Consider the following 15,814-nt stretch of genomic DNA (forward strand, 5'->3'; position numbering starts at 1 on the left):
AACGTCGACCCGTAAACAGCAAAAGTTGAAAACCGTGAACAGCCAATTCTGTGAATTTTTTCACAGGGAAAAAATTTGCTTGGCCGGTGAACAGACAAATAAACTTTCAAACTCTAATAAAATGTGAAAAAATTCACAGAGGTGGCCGTTTGCAGTTTTTAGTTTTTGCTTTTTATGGATCAACCATTGGGAAAAACTTGCTTGGCCGGTGAACAGACAAACTTTCAAACCCTAATAAAATGTGAAAAAATTCACAAAGTGGCCGTTAGCGGTTTTCAGCTTTCACTGTTTACAGGTCGACCACTAGGTGTTGGGAGAACTGATGCTTTGAGGTTCTAATATAGACCCAGTTAGGACAGGAAGAGCAAACTGGTTTATAGCCTGAATTTTATTCCTAGATGTCAACACTGTTTTCAGGATTAATTTAAATCATCTAAAATATTCCTCACTAAGTTTGTTTACATTTGCTCATGTTTTATTGTTGACCCTTCATCAATTCCCAAATATTTATACACTCCCTCTTGCTCAAGTTCTTTTATATCAAATTCTTGTCCCAAACTGATGTTTTCTTGATGCTGCAGTTTTCCTGCTTTGAAGGTTACTTTTGCACATTTATCAAGACCAAATGACATTCTTATATCATCTGAAAACGTTTTTACAACTTGCAGTTGTGGTTTCAGTTCCTCATCTGATGAGCTTTACAGTTTTAAATCATCAACAAAGAAAAGATGAGAGGTCTTTATACTCTTGTTTTCTAGGAGTCAAATTATAGCCATAGCCTAAGCTGTTAAGTAGACAGTTTATGGGTTAAGGGCAAGACAGAATAGCAGCAGTGACACAGAGTCACCCTGGAATAGCCACCATTGAATTTTTATCCCTGGAATAGTAATTTGTCCTTTATCATGGCTTAATTGCAAAGTGGTTTGCCACTGTTTCATGGTCACTGTAATATAATTGATCAGTGTAGGGTGTATCTTATACATTTTTAAGCACCCACTTATCCATGAATGTGGGATACTATCGAATGCTTATTTGTATTCAATCCATGCCACACTTAGATTCTTCCCCTTTTTACAGTTCTTCATTATGACTTTATTTAACAACAAATGATCCTTTGTTCCATATGGCTTTTTTGTTGCCTTTTTGTTCTATTGACATAATTAAGTTTTCTTCTAAATGACTATAAACTCTGTCAGCATCAATTCCAGTGTATGGTTTATATGTCATCAGAAGGCAAGTTATCGGTCTATAATTTTTAGGGGAGCTTGCAGGTTCACTCTTAAGTAGGAGCATTGTTTTTCATGTTGTTAGCCAGGTTGGTGTCTGTTCAGGGTATGCATATAAATACTTCTTACTCATGGCTAAATCCTTGTGCAAAGATGTTAATACTTTTAACCAGAAGTTAGGTACTGCATCTAAGCCTAGGGTTTTCTAATTAGAGGCTTTTCTTAACTTTGTTTCAATCTTTCTGGCTGTTACTTCATCCCATTTCATATCCTGTACTTTTAAACATCTTATTATTTCTTTTACTTCGTCTATCCATTTAGCATCTTTGTTATGTTCCACAGGATCTTCATAAATGCTTCTCCAAAATGTATCTATTGCTTTGGTGGTCTTTCAATTACTTTTTCCTTGTTTCCCAATTCTTTGCAAAACTTTTTTGGGTCATCAATAAATTGCTTATTTTGTACTTTTCCTTTGTATTTATCTACGTATTTTCTAAGTTTTTCTACCTGTGCTGAGATTTTAAGTTTGTTATTTGTGATACTGCATGACAGATCCAGGTCGTTCTAATACTGCACATTGCTTTTATTATGTCTATCTTTCTTAGTATTTTTGTTGATCTGTTCCCTCTTCTATATCTTCTAGCAGCAACACTTCTTGTCTTAATTGCACTTATTTTTATAAATCATTTGATGAACATGAAACAATCTTCTTGTTTACTAGTGCAAACTATCCAACACCTTTGGGGGCCAAGCAATCACTCCAAAACTGTAAGTTAGGACAGGAAGAGCAAGCTGCACTGTGTGAGTGATCACATTGTACATGATGTCATGCAATGTATGAGGGGGTCTCACTGTACATGTCATGCAGTGTCTGAGTGGTCTCACTGTACCTGATGTCATACAGTGTGTGAGTGGTCTCACTGTACATGATGTTATGCAATGTGTGAGTAGTCCCACTGTACATGATGTTATGCAGTGTGTGAGTGGTCTCACTGTATATTATATCATGCATTGTGTCAGCAATCTCATGGTACATGATGTCACACAGTGTCTGAGTGGTCTCACTGTACCTGATGTCATACAGTGTGTGAGTGGTCTCACTGTACATTATATCATGCATTGTGTCAGCAATCTCATGGTACATGATGTCACACAGTGTCTGAGTGGTCTCACTGTACCTGATGTCATACAGTGTGTGAGTGATCTCACTGTACATGATGTTATGCAGTGTGTGAGTGGTCTCACTGTACATTATATCATGCAGTGTGTCAATAGTCTCATTGTACATGATGTCACACAGTGTCTGAGTGGTCTCACTGTACCTGATGTCATACAGTGTGTGAGTGGTCTCACTGTACATGATGTTATGCAGTGTGTGAGTGGTCTCATTGTACATTATGTCACACAGTGTGTGAGTGGTCTCACTATACATGATATTATGCGGTGTGTGAGTGGTCTCACTTAAAATGATGTCATACAATGTGTGAGTGGTCTCACTATACATGATGTTATGCTGTGTGCGAGTGGTCTCACTGTACATTATATCATGGAGTGTGTCAGTGGTCACATAGGTTCATAGGTTCATAGGTTCATACTAGGCTATCTGCCCAAGGGCATTTATAAGCCTAGCCCATAGTTATGTGGCTTTCGCCACCCCTTTAGTTTGAATAAAAACTATGCCTATCATTTTTATGTGCCTCTGTCAAGCAGTGACACTTAAGTAATCCCTGGGGTATATCTGCGATCTCCCATCCATTGGTCAAGATTCCTCTTGAACAAGGCCAGCGAGGTGCTCTGCCTCACATGTACCGGGATTTTGTTCCACAGCATAGGGAGTCTCTGGGTGATGAATCTGTCCCTCCAGCACGTTCTATTTATAACCGTGTCAAGGTTTAAGTCTCCCGCCCTTGTGGTTCTGAGGGATCTAGATTTTTTGAGGTGAAGCATATTCATCAAATCTGGGTTTGACATGGCCTTATATGTCAGGCACAGGTCACCTCTGAGCAAGCGGTATGAGACTGAATAGAGCTGGAGTTCTTTCAGTCGGGCAGCATAAGACATATTTTTGAGACCCTTTATCCTTTTGGTGAGGAACCTTTGGGGCCTTTCAAGCTGCAGCAGGTGTCTGGTCAGATACATTCCGAACGGGGCATTGTACTCAATCATAGGTCTAATGAGTGATGAGTACAGGGGGACGATGACCTCCCTTGATCTAGATGTGAATCCCTTCATGATCAGGTGGGCGATATAGAAGGTTTTCCTAACTACTTTAGCAACATGAGTGTCAAACGAAAGGCTACTGTCAACTTGGGTCCCCAGATCCCTGATTACTTTTTCTGTGCTCAGTGGATTGCCACCTATATGGTAGCTAGGGGTAACCTTGTTTTTCCCAAAGGGTATGACTATGCATTTTTTGGCGTTTAACTTCAGGCCATGGCTCTGGCACCAGTTATCCGTTTCTGTGAGGCCCTTCTAGAGGATATCTGTGTCAGATGTGTTTTCGACTATGGCGCCCAGTTTGCAGTCATCTGCAAACTTTGTCAGCCATAACCCTCCTGTGTTTGCTTGTACTTCAGAAAAGTAGATGCCGAACAAGAGTGGACCCAGGACTGAGCCCTGTGGGACACCACTTGTGACAGGCTTTGAGTCTGACATGGCTCCAGCAACTCTGACCCTGTGGGTTCTGTCACTTAGCCAGTTTGCAACCCATCTTGTGATGTATGGGTTTACATTCAAGCTGATGAGTTTTTCGATGATACCTGAGTGGGGTATTGTGTCGAACGCCTTTGCCAGGTCGAGGTAGGCTGTATGGACTGCCTTTCCCTCATCAATGGCCTTGGTGACTGTCTCGAAAAGTCAACCAAGTTTAAGAGGCAGGATCTGCCTTTGACAAAGCCAAACTGGGTTGGATCCAAAGTCTGCAAGTTCCCTATGTCTTTATTTATGAGTTCCATTATGATCCTCTCCATGGCTTTGCAGATAAGGCTTGTCAAGCTAATGGGGCGGTAATTTCCAGGGTCTGTGGAGGCACCGCCCTTATGAAGTGGGACCACAGTCGCCACTCCTTGGGTACGTATCCTGAGGTGCGGCTAAGATTAAACAGCTGTCCTAACTGTGGGTTTAATTCCTCGTTGAGTTCATGAAGCACACAGCCGGGGACACCATCCGCTCCCATGGATGCTGTGTTTTTTGCCTTAGTGAGGGCAGTTCTCACCTGGGCGTTGGAGATGTTTGGGGGGCTACAATCCTCTGGAATAGATATCTCTCCTTTTGGGGGGGAGGGGGGGAGAAGTTTGCACTGAACCTGTCAGCCAGTATGTTAGCAATGTGTGTAGGTTCAGTAATTTTCACATCATTTTGAACATGATGTCACACAGTGTGTGAGTGGTCTCACTGTACATGATGTTATGCAGTGTGTGAGTGGTCTCACTGTACATTATATCATGCAGTGTGTCAGTGGTCTTACTGTACATTATATAATACAGTGTGTCAGTGGTCACATTGTACATGATGCCATGCAGTGTGTCAGTGGTCTCATTGTGCATGATGTCACACAGTGTTTGAGTGGTCTCACTGTACCTGATGTCATACAGTGTGTGAGTGGTCTCACTGTACATGATGTTATGCAGTGTGTGAGTGGTCTCATACATTATGTCACACAGTGTGTGAGTGGTCTCACTATACATGATATTATGCAGTGTGTGAGTGGTCTCACTGTACATGATGTCATACAATGTGTGAGTGGTCTCACTATACATGATGTTATGCTGTGTGCGAGTGGTCTCACTGTACATTAAATCATGCAGTGTGTCAGTGGTCACATCATACATGATGACACACAGTGTGTGAGTGGTCTCACTGTACATGATGTTATGCAGTGTGTGAGTGGTCTCACTGTACATTATATCATGCAGTGCGTCAGTGGTCTTACTGTACATTATATCATGCAGTGTGTCAGTGGTCACATTGTACATGATGTTATGCAGTGTGGCAGTGGTCTCATTGTACATGATGTCACACAGTGTGTGAGTGGTCTCACTGTACATGATGTTATTCAGTGTGTGAGTGGTCTCACTGTACATTATATCATGCAGTGTGTCAGTGGTCTCACTGTACATTATATTATGCAGTGTGTCAGTGGTCACACTGCATATATCTCATGCAGTGTGTCAGTAATCTCATTGTACATGATGTCACACAGTGTTCATAGGTTGGTACTAGGCTATCAGCCCTAGGGCCTATACAAGCCTAGCCATAACAATTCCCTGGCTATTTCTTCCCACACTATTTACTTCCCTGGACCCCTGTCTAGCAGGGCAACTGACATGATCCCCGGGGTGAATTTCCTTTCTCCTATCCAATCATCAAGGTTCCTTTTGAAGAGGGCCAGAGAGGCACTCTGCTTGACATGTATGGGCAATCTATTCCAGAGTCTGGGGAGTCTCTGGTTCAGGAACCTATCCCTCCAGCATGTTTTGTTTATTGTGATGACAAGGTTTAGATCCCTGGAGCATGTGGCTCTGAGTGATTGGGATTTCTTTAAGTGTAGCATGTCCAACAGCTCTGGGTTTGACATGGCCTTGTATGTTAAGCAGAGATTGCCTCTGAGTAGACGATATGCGACAGAGTATAGCTGGAGTTTTTTTAAGGCGGTCAGCATAGGGCATCTGCTTTAGGCCTGTGATTCTTTTAGTGAGGTATTTATGCGGCCTTTCCAGTTGTTGCAGATGTCTTGAGAGGTACATACTAAACGGGGCGTTGTATTCTATAATGGGTCTAATGAGGAATGAGTACAGTGGGACAATGACCTCCTTTTTTCTGGATGAAAAGCCCTTAGTGATGAGGTGTGCCACATAGAAGGATTTCCTGACTGTTGTGGTGATGTGGTTATCGAAGGTGAGACCACTGTCCACCTGTGTCCCTAAGTCTCCTATCACACTTTCGGTGTTTAGCGTACTGCCACCTATATGGTAATTCATGGATACATGTTTTTTCCCAAAGGGGATAACTATACATTTCTTGGCATTGAGCTTGAGCCCATGGCTCTGGCACCAAGCATTTGTTTCTGTAAGGCCCTTTTGTAGAGTATCCACATCATTTGGGGTACTACTGGCAACAAACTTACCAAGAACAGTAACATGGAACTAAGCAAGTAACAGAGCAGTGGTACTGCCTTATTCTGGTCAGCAGATTATTCAGTGGACTTAGTCTGTGAAGCACAGTGGTGAAAGCTATGGAATAAATGTACAAGGGCTGCCTTAGCCAGAAGTTGTGAGCAGAGTGGAAATATGGCCAGCAAAAGCTGGTTTGATCTGTCATGGTTACTTAAGAAATTACATTGGAAGAAATATATGGATAGTGTGTATGTTTGTGGGATGTTTTATACTGCATTTATTGCAGTTGTTGTTCCGCTAGTGAAGCTTGTTACCTTGTTATTCTTTGCTTCTGCAAAGCATACTGTGGGGTCAATGCTTCTGACTTCAGTATAACACTGCTGTTACACACTGAGCGTGTGCCTTTCTGAACTCTGACAAAAATTTACAGGCAGAAATTACAGCTTTTAAAAGTGTTTTATAAAAAGGTTACATGAGTAAAACAGCAAGTTAGAGAGTACCCTAATCTTTTCTCAGGATTACATGATCAGTGTTGTAACAAGTTAGTGAGTGCCCTAAACTTTTGTCAGGATTACATGATCAATGCTGTAAAAAGTTAGAGAGTGCCTTAAACTTTTGTCAGGATTACATGATCAGTGCTGTACAAAGTTAGAGAGTGCCCTAAACTTTTGTCAGGATTACATGATCAGTGTTGTAACAAGTTAGAGAGTGCCCAAAACTTTTGTCAGGATTGCATGATCAATGTTGTAACAAGATAGAGAGTGCCCTAAAGGTTTGTCAGGATTACATGATCAATGTTGTAACAAGTTAGAGAGTGCCTTAAACTTTTGTCAGGATTACATGATCAGTGTTGTAACAAGTTAGAGAGTGCCCTAAACTTTTGTCAGGATTACATGATCAATGTTGTAGCAAGTTAGAGAGTGCCCTAAACCTTTGACAGGATTACATGATCAGTGTTGTAAAACATAAGTGAGTGCCCTAAACTTTTGTCAGGATTACATGATCAGTGTTGTAGCAAGTTAGTGAGTGCCCTAAACTTTTGTCAGGATTACATGATCAGTGTTGTAACAAGTTAGAGAGTGCCCTAAACTTTTGTCAGGATTACATGATCAGTGTGGTAACAAGTTAGTGAGTGCCCTAAACTTTTGTCAGGATTACATGATTTGTTGTAACAAATTAGTCAGTGCCCTAAACTTTTGTCAGGATTACATGATCAGTGCTGTAACAAGTTAGGGAGTGCCCTAAACTTTTGTCAGGATTACATGATCAATGTTGTAACACGTAAGTGAGTGCCCTAAACGTTTATCAGGATTACATGATCAGTGTTGTAACAAGTTAGAGAGTGCTCTAAACATTTATCAGGATTACATGATCAGTGTTGCAACAAGTTAGAGAGTGCCCTAAACTTTTGTCAGGATTACATGATCAGTTTTGTAACAAGTTAGTGAGTGCCCTAAACTTTTGTCAGGATTACATGATCAGTGTTGTAACAAGTTAGTGAGTGCCCTAAACTTTTGTCAGGATTACATGATCAGTGTTGTAACAAGTTAGAGAGTGCCCTGAACTTTTGTCAGGATTACATGATTTGTTGTAACAAATTAGTGAGTGCCCTAAACGTTTGTCAGGACTACATGATCAGTGTTGTAACACTTAAGAGAGTGCCCTAAACTTTTGTCAGGATTACATGATCAGTGTTGTAACACGTAAGAGAGTGCCCTAAAGTTTTGTCAGGATTACATGATCAGTGTTGTAACAAGTTAGAGAGACCCCTAAACTTTTGTCAAGATTACATGATTTGTTGTAACAAGTTAGTGAGTGCCCTAAACTTTTGTCAGGATTACATGATCAGTGTTGTAACACTTAAGAGAGTGCCTTAAACTTTTGTCAGGATTACATGATCAGTGTTGTAACAAGTTAGAGAGTGCCCTAAACTTTTGTCAGGATTACATGATCTGTGTTGTAACAAGTTAGGGAGTGCCCTAAACTTTTGTCAGGATTACATGATCAATGTTGTAACACGTGAGTACCCTAAACGTTTGTCAGGATTACATGATCAGTGTTGTAACAAGTTAGAGAGTGCCCTAAACATTTGTCAGGATTACATGATCAGTGTTGTAACAAGTTAGAGACTGCCCTAAACTTTTGTCAGGATTACAAGATCAGTGTTGTAACAAGTTAGTGAGTGCCCTAAACTTTTGTCAAGATTACATGATCAGTGTTGTAACAAGTTAGTGAGTGTCCTAAATATTTGTCAGGATTACATGATCAGTGTTGTAACAAGTTAGAGAGTGCCCTGAACTTTTGTCAGGATTACATGATTTGTTGTAACAAATTAGTGAGTGCCCTAAACATTTGTCAGGACTACATGATCAGTGTTGTAACACTTAAGAGAGTGCCCTAAACCTTTGTCAGGATTACATGATCAGTGTTGTAACACGTAAAAAAGTGCCCTAAACTTTTGTCAGGATTACATGATCAGTGTTGTAACAAGTTAGAGAGTGCCCTAAACTTTTGTCAGGATTACATGATCAGTGCTGTAACACGTAAGAGAGTGCCCTAAACTTTTGTCAGGATTACATGATCAGAGTTGTAACAAGTTAGTGAGTGCCCTAAACTTTTGTCAGGATTTCATGATCAGTGTTGTAACAAGTTAGTGAGTGCCTTAAACTTTTGACAGGATTACATGATCAGTGTTGTAACAAGTTAGAGAGTTCCCTAAACTTTTGTCAAGATTACATGATTTGTTGTAACAAGTTAGTGAGTGCCCTAAACTTTTGTCAGGATTACATGATCAGTGTTGTAACACGTAAGAGAGTGCCATAAACTTTTGTCAGGATTACATTATCAGTGTTGTAACAAGTTAGAGAGTGCCCTAAACGTTTGTCAGGATTACATGATCAGTGTTGTAACAAGTTAGTGAGTGCCCTAAACTTTTGTCAGGATTACATTTTCAATATTGTAACACATAAGTCAGTGCCCTAAACATTTGTCAGGATTACATGATCAATGTTGTAACAAGTTAGAGAGTGCCCTAAACTTTTGTCAGGATTACATGATCAATGTTGTAACAAGTTAGAGAGTGCCTTAAATTTTTGTCAGGATTACATGATCAGTGTTGTAACAAGTTAGAGAGTGCCCTAAACTTTTGTCAGGATTACATGATCAATGTTGTAGCAAGTTAGAGAGTGACCTAAACCTTTGACAGGATTACATGATCAGTGTTGTAACATGTAAGTGAGTGCCCTAAACTTTTGTCAGGATTATATGATCAGTGTTGCAGCAATTTAGTGAGTGCCCTAAACTTTTGTCAGGATTACATGATCAGTGTTGTAACAAGTTAGTGAGTGCCCTAAACTTTTGTCAGGATTACATGATTTGTTGTAACAAATTAGTCAGTGCCCTAAACTTTTGTCAGGATTACATGATCAGTGTTGTAACAAGTTAGGGAGTGCCCTAAACTTTTGTCAGGATTACATGATCAATGTTGTAACAAGTTAGAGAGTGCCCTGAACTTTTGTCAGGATTACATGATTTGTTGTAACAAATTAGTGAGTGCCCTAAACTTTTGTCAGGACTACATGATCAGTGTTTTAACAAGTTAGAGAGTGCCCTAAACATTTGTCAGGATTACATGATCAGTGTTGTAACAAGTTAGAGAGTGCCCTAAACTTTTGTCAGGATTACATGATCAGTGTTGTAACAAGTTAGTGAGTGCCCTAAACTTTTGTCAGGATTACATGATCAGTGTTGTAACAAGTTAGAGAGTGCCCTGAACTTTTGTCAGGATTACATGATTTGTTGTAACAAATTAGTGAGTGCCCTAAATGTTTGTCAGGACTACATGATCAGTGTTGTAACACTTAAGAGAGTGCCCTAAACTTTTGTCAGGATTACATGATCAGTGTTGTAACATGTAAGAGAGTGCCCTAAAGTTTTGTCAGGATTACATGATCAGTGTTGCAACAAGTTAGAGAGTGCCCTAAACTTTTGTCAAGATTACATGATTTGTTGTAACAAGTTAGTGAGTGCCCTAAACTTTTGTCAGGATTACATGATCAGTGTTGTAACACGTAAGAGAGTGCCTTAAACTTTTGTCAGGATTACATGATCAGTGTTGTAACAAGTTAGAGAGTGCCCTAAACTTCTGTCAGGATTACATGATCAGTGTTGTAACAAGTTAGGGAGTGCCCTAAATTTTTGTCAGGATTACATGATCAATGTTGTAACACGTAAGTGAGTACCCTAAACGTTTGTCAGGATTACATGATCAGTGTTGTAACAAGTTAGAGAGTGCCCTAAACATTTGTCAGGATTACATGATCAGTGTTGTAACAAGTTAGAGAGTGCCCTAAACTTTTGTCAGGATTACAAGATCAGTGTTGTAACAAATTAGCGAGTGCCCTAAACTTTTGTCAGGATTACATGATCAGTGTTGTAAAAAGTTAGTGAGTGTCCTAAATATTTGTCAGGATTACATGATCAGTGTTGTAACACGTAAGTGAGTGCCCTAAACTTTTGTCAGGATTACATGATCAGTGTTGTAACACATAAGTGAGTGCCCTAAACTTTTGTCAGGATTACATGATTTGTTGTAACAAGTTAGAGAGTGCCCTAAACATTTTCAGGATTACATGATCAGTGTTGTAACAAGTTAGAGAGTGCCCTAAACTTTTGTAAGGATTACATGATCAGTGTTGTAACAAGTTAGTGAGTGCCCTAAACTTTTGTCAGGATTACATGATCAGTGTTGTAACAAGTTAGTGAGTTCCCTAAACTTTTGTCAGGATTACATGATCAGTGTTGTAACAAGTTAGAGAGTGCCCTAAACTTTTGTCAGGATTACATGATTTGTTGTAACATGTTAGTGAGTGCCCTAAACTTTTGTCAGGATTACATGTCAGTGTTGTAACAAGTTAGAGAGTGCCCTAAACCTTTGTCAGGATTACATGATCAGTGTTGTAACACGTAAGAGAGTGCCCTAAACCTTTGTCAAGATTACATGATCAGTGTTGTAACACATAAGAGAGTGCCATAAACTTTTGTCAGGATTACATGATCAGTGTTGTAACAAGTTAGAGAGTGTCCTAAACTTTTGTCAGGATTACATGATTAGTGTTGTAACACGTAAGTGAGTGCCCTAAACTTTTGTCAGGATTACATGATCAGTGTTGTAACACGTAAGAGAGTGCCCTAAACTTTGCTCAGGATTACATGATCAGTGTGGTAACAAGTTAGAGAGTGCCCTAAACCTTTGTCAGGATTACATGATCAGTGTTGTAACACATAAGAGAGTGCCCTAAACTTTTGTCAGGATTACATGATCTGTGTTGTAACAAGTTAGAGAGTGTCCTAAACTTTTGTCAGGATTACATGATTTGTTGTAACAAGTTAGTGAGTTCCCTAAACGTTTGTTAGGATTACATGATCAGTGTTGTAACAAGTTAGTGAGTGCCCTAAACTTTTGTCAGGATTACATAATCAGTGTTGTAACAAGTTAGTGAGTGCCCTAAACTTTTGTCAGGATTACATGATCAGTGTTGTAACAAGTTAGAGAGTGCCCTAAACTTTTGTCAGGATTACATGATCAATGTTGTAACAAGTTAGTGAGTGCCCTAAACTTTTGTCAGGATTACATGATCAGTGTTGTAACAAGTTAGTGAGTGCCCTAAAATTTTGTCAGGATTACATGATCAGTGTTGTAACAAGTTAGTGAGTGCCCTAAACTTTTGTCAGGATTACATGATCAGTGTTGTAACAAGTTAGAGAGTGTCCTAAACTTTTGTCAGGATTACATGATTTGTTGTAACAAGTTAGTGAGTTCCCTAAACTTTTGTTAGGATTACATGATCAGTGTTGTAACAAGTTAGTGAGTGCCCTAAACATTTGTCAGGATTACATGATCAGTGTTGTAACAAGTTAGTGAGTGCCCTAAACTTTTGTCAGGATTACATGATCAGTGTTGTAACAAGTTAGTGAGTGCCCCAAACTTTTGTCAGGATTACATGATCAGTGTCGTAAAAGGTTAGAGAGTGCCCTAAACTTTTGTTAAGATTAGATGATTTGTTGTAACAAGTTAGAGTGTGCCCTAAACTTTTGTCAGGATTACATGATCAGTGTTGTAACAAGTTAGTGAGTGCCCTAAACTTTTGTCAGGATTACATGATCAGTGTTGTAACAAGTTAGTGAGTGCCCTAAACGTTTTTCAGGATTACATTTTCAGTGTTGTAACAAGTTAGTGAGTGCCATAAACTTTTTTCAGGATTACATGATCAGTGTTGTAACAAGTTAGAGAGTGCCCTGAACTTTTGTCAGGATTACTTGATTTGTTGTAACAAATTAGTGAGTGCCCTAAACGTTTGTCAGGACTACATGATCAGTGTTGTAACACTTAAGAGAGTGCCCTAAACTTTTGTTAGGATTACATGATCAGTGTTGTAACACATAAGAGAGTGCCCTAAAGTTTTGTCAGGATTACATGATCAGTGTTGTAACAAGTTAGAGAGTGCCCTAAACTTTTGTCAAGATTACATGATTTGTTGTAACAAGTTAGTGAGTGCCTTAAACTTTTGTCAGGATTACATGATCAGTGTTGTAACAAGTTAGAGAGTGCCCTAAACTTTTGTCAGGATTACATGATCAGTGTTGTAACAAGTTAGGGAGTGCCCTAAACTTTTGTCAGGATTACATGATCAATGTTGTAACACGTAAGTGAGTACCCTAAACATTTGTCAGGATTACATGATCAGTGTTGTAACAAGTTAGAGATTGCCCTAAACTTTTGTCAGGATTACAAGATCAGTGTTGTAACAAGTTAGTGAGTGCCCTAAACTTTTGTCAGGATTACATGATCAGTGTTGTAACAAGTTAGTGAGTGTCCTAAATATTTGTCAGGATTACATGATCAGTGTTGTAACAAGTTAGAGAGTGCCCTGAACTTTTGTCAGGATTACATGATTTGTTGTAACAAATTAGTGAGTGCCCTAAACTTTTGTCAGGACTACATGATCAGTGTTGTAACACGTAAAAGAGTGCCCTAAACTTTTGTCAGGATTACATGATCAGTGTTGTAACAAGTTAGAGAGTGCCATAAACGTTTGTCAGGATTACATGATCAGTGCTGTAACACGTAAGAGAGTGCCCTAAACTTTTGTCAGGATTACATGATCAGTGTTGTAACAAGTTAGTGAGTGCCCTAAACTTTTGTCAGGATTACGTGATCAGTGTTGTAACAAGTTAGTGAGTGCCCTAAACATTTGTCAGGATTACATGATCAGTGTTGTAACAAGTTAGAGAGTTCCCTAAACTTTTGTCAAGATTACATGATTTGTTGTAACAAGTTAGTGAGTTCCCTAAACTTTTGTCAGGATTACATGATCTGTGTTGTAACAAGTAAGAGAGTGCCCTAAACGTTTGTCAGGATTACATGATCAGTGTTGTAACAAGTTAGGGAGTGCCCTAAACTTTTGTCAGGATGACATGATCAGTGTTGTAACAAGTTAGTGAGTGCCCTAAACTTTTGTCAGGATTACATGATCAGTGTTGTAACAAGTTACAGAGTGCCCTAAACTTTTGTCAGGATTACATGATCAGTGTTGTAACAAGCTAGAGAGTGCCCTAAACTTTTGTCAGGATTACATGATCAATGTTGTAATATGTAAGTGAGTGCCCTAAGCATTTGTCAGGCTTACATGATCAGTTTTGTAACAAGTTAGTGAATGCCCTAAACTTTTTTCAAGATTACATGATCAGTGTTGTAACAAGTTAGTGAGTGCCCTAAACTTTTGTCAGGATTACATGATTTGTTGTAACAAGTTAGTGAGTGCCCTAAACTTTTGTCAGGGTTACATGATCAGTGTTGTAACACGTAAGTGAGTGCCCTAAAAGTCTGTCAGGATTACATGATCAATGTTGTAACAAGTTAGAGAGTGCCCTAAACTTTTGTCAGGATTACATGATTAGTGTTGTAACACATAAGTGAGTGCCCTAAAATTTTGTCAGGATTACATGATCAGTGTTGTAACAAGTTAGAGAGTGCCCTAAACTTTTGTCAGGATTACATGATCAGTGTTGTAACACATACGTGAGTGCCCTAAACTTTTGTCAGGATTACATGATCAGTGTTGTAACAAGTTAGAGAGTGCCCTAAACTTTTGTCAGGATTACATGATTTGTTGTAACATGTTAGTGAGTGCCCTAAACGTTTGTCAGGATTACATGATCAGTGTTGTAACAAGTTAGAGAGTGCCCTAAACCTTTGTCTGAATTACATGATCAGTGTTGTAACACGTAAGAGAGTGCCCTAAACTTTTTTGTCAGGATTACATTATGAGTGTTGTAACACGTAAGAGAGTGCCCTAAACTTTTGTCAGGATTACATGAAATGTGTTCTAACAAGTTAGAGAGTGTCCTAAACTTTAGTCAGGATTACATGATTTGTTGTAACAAGTTAGTGAGTTCCCTAAACTTTTGTTAGGATTACATGATCAGTGTTGTAACAAGTTAGTGAGTGCCCTAAACTTTTGTCAGGATTACATGATCAGTGTTGTAACAAGTTAGTGAGTGCCCTAAACTTTTGTCAGGATTACATGATCAGTGTTGTAACAAGTTAGTGAGTGCCCTACTTTTGTCAGGATTACATGATCAGTGTTGTAACACATAAGTGAGTGCCCTAAACTATTGTCAGGATTACATGATCAGTGTTGTAACACGTAAGTGAGTGCCCTAAACTATTGTCAGGATTACATGATCAGTGTTGTAACAAGTTAGTGAGTGCACTAAACTTTTGTCAGGATTACATGATCAGTGTTGTAACAAGTTAGTGAGTGCCCTAAACTTTTGTCAGGATTACATGATCAATGTTGTAACACGTAAGTGAGTACCCTAAACTTTTGTCAGGATTACATGATCAGTGTTGTAGCAAGTTAGTGAGTGCCCTAAACTATTGTCAGGATTACATGATCAATGTTGTAACACATAAGTGAGTGCCCTCAACTATTGTCAGGATTACATGATCAGTGTTGTAACACATAAGTGAGTGCCCTAAACTATTGTCAGGATTACATGATCAGTGTTGTAACAAGTTAGAGAGTGCCCTAAACTATTGTCAGGATTTCATGATCAGTATTGTAACACATAAGCGAGTGCCCTAAACTTATGTCAGGATTACATGATCAGTGTTGTAACACGTAAGTGAGTGCCCTAAACTATTGTCAGGATTACATGATCAATGTTGTAACACGTAAGTGAGTGCCCTAAACTTTTGTCAGGATTACATGATCAGTGTTGTAACACGTAAGTGAGTGCCCTACACTATTGTCAGGATTACATGATCAGTGTTGTAACACATAAGTGAGTGCCCTAAACTTTTGTCAGGATTACATGATCAGTGTTGTAACAAGTTAGGGAGTGCCCTAAACGTTTGTCAGGATTACGTGATCAGTGTTGTAACACGTAAGGGAGTGCCCTAAACCTTTG

At 39.3% G+C, this 15,814-nt stretch overlaps 1 protein-coding gene across 1 annotated transcript in view; it reads left to right on the forward strand.

Annotated features, from left to right (window-relative positions):
• Positions 1-15,814, forward strand: part of LOC122814071 (cytospin-B-like) — an 804,690-nt gene that overhangs the window by 373,879 nt on the left and 414,997 nt on the right. The gene's annotated exons all lie outside the window — the stretch shown is intronic.

This window comes from Protopterus annectens, chromosome 10.part0, assembly GCF_019279795.1.
Source record: "Protopterus annectens isolate FY-2018-M chromosome 10.part0, PAN1.0, whole genome shotgun sequence".
NCBI lineage: Eukaryota > Metazoa > Chordata > Ceratodontiformes > Protopteridae > Protopterus > Protopterus annectens.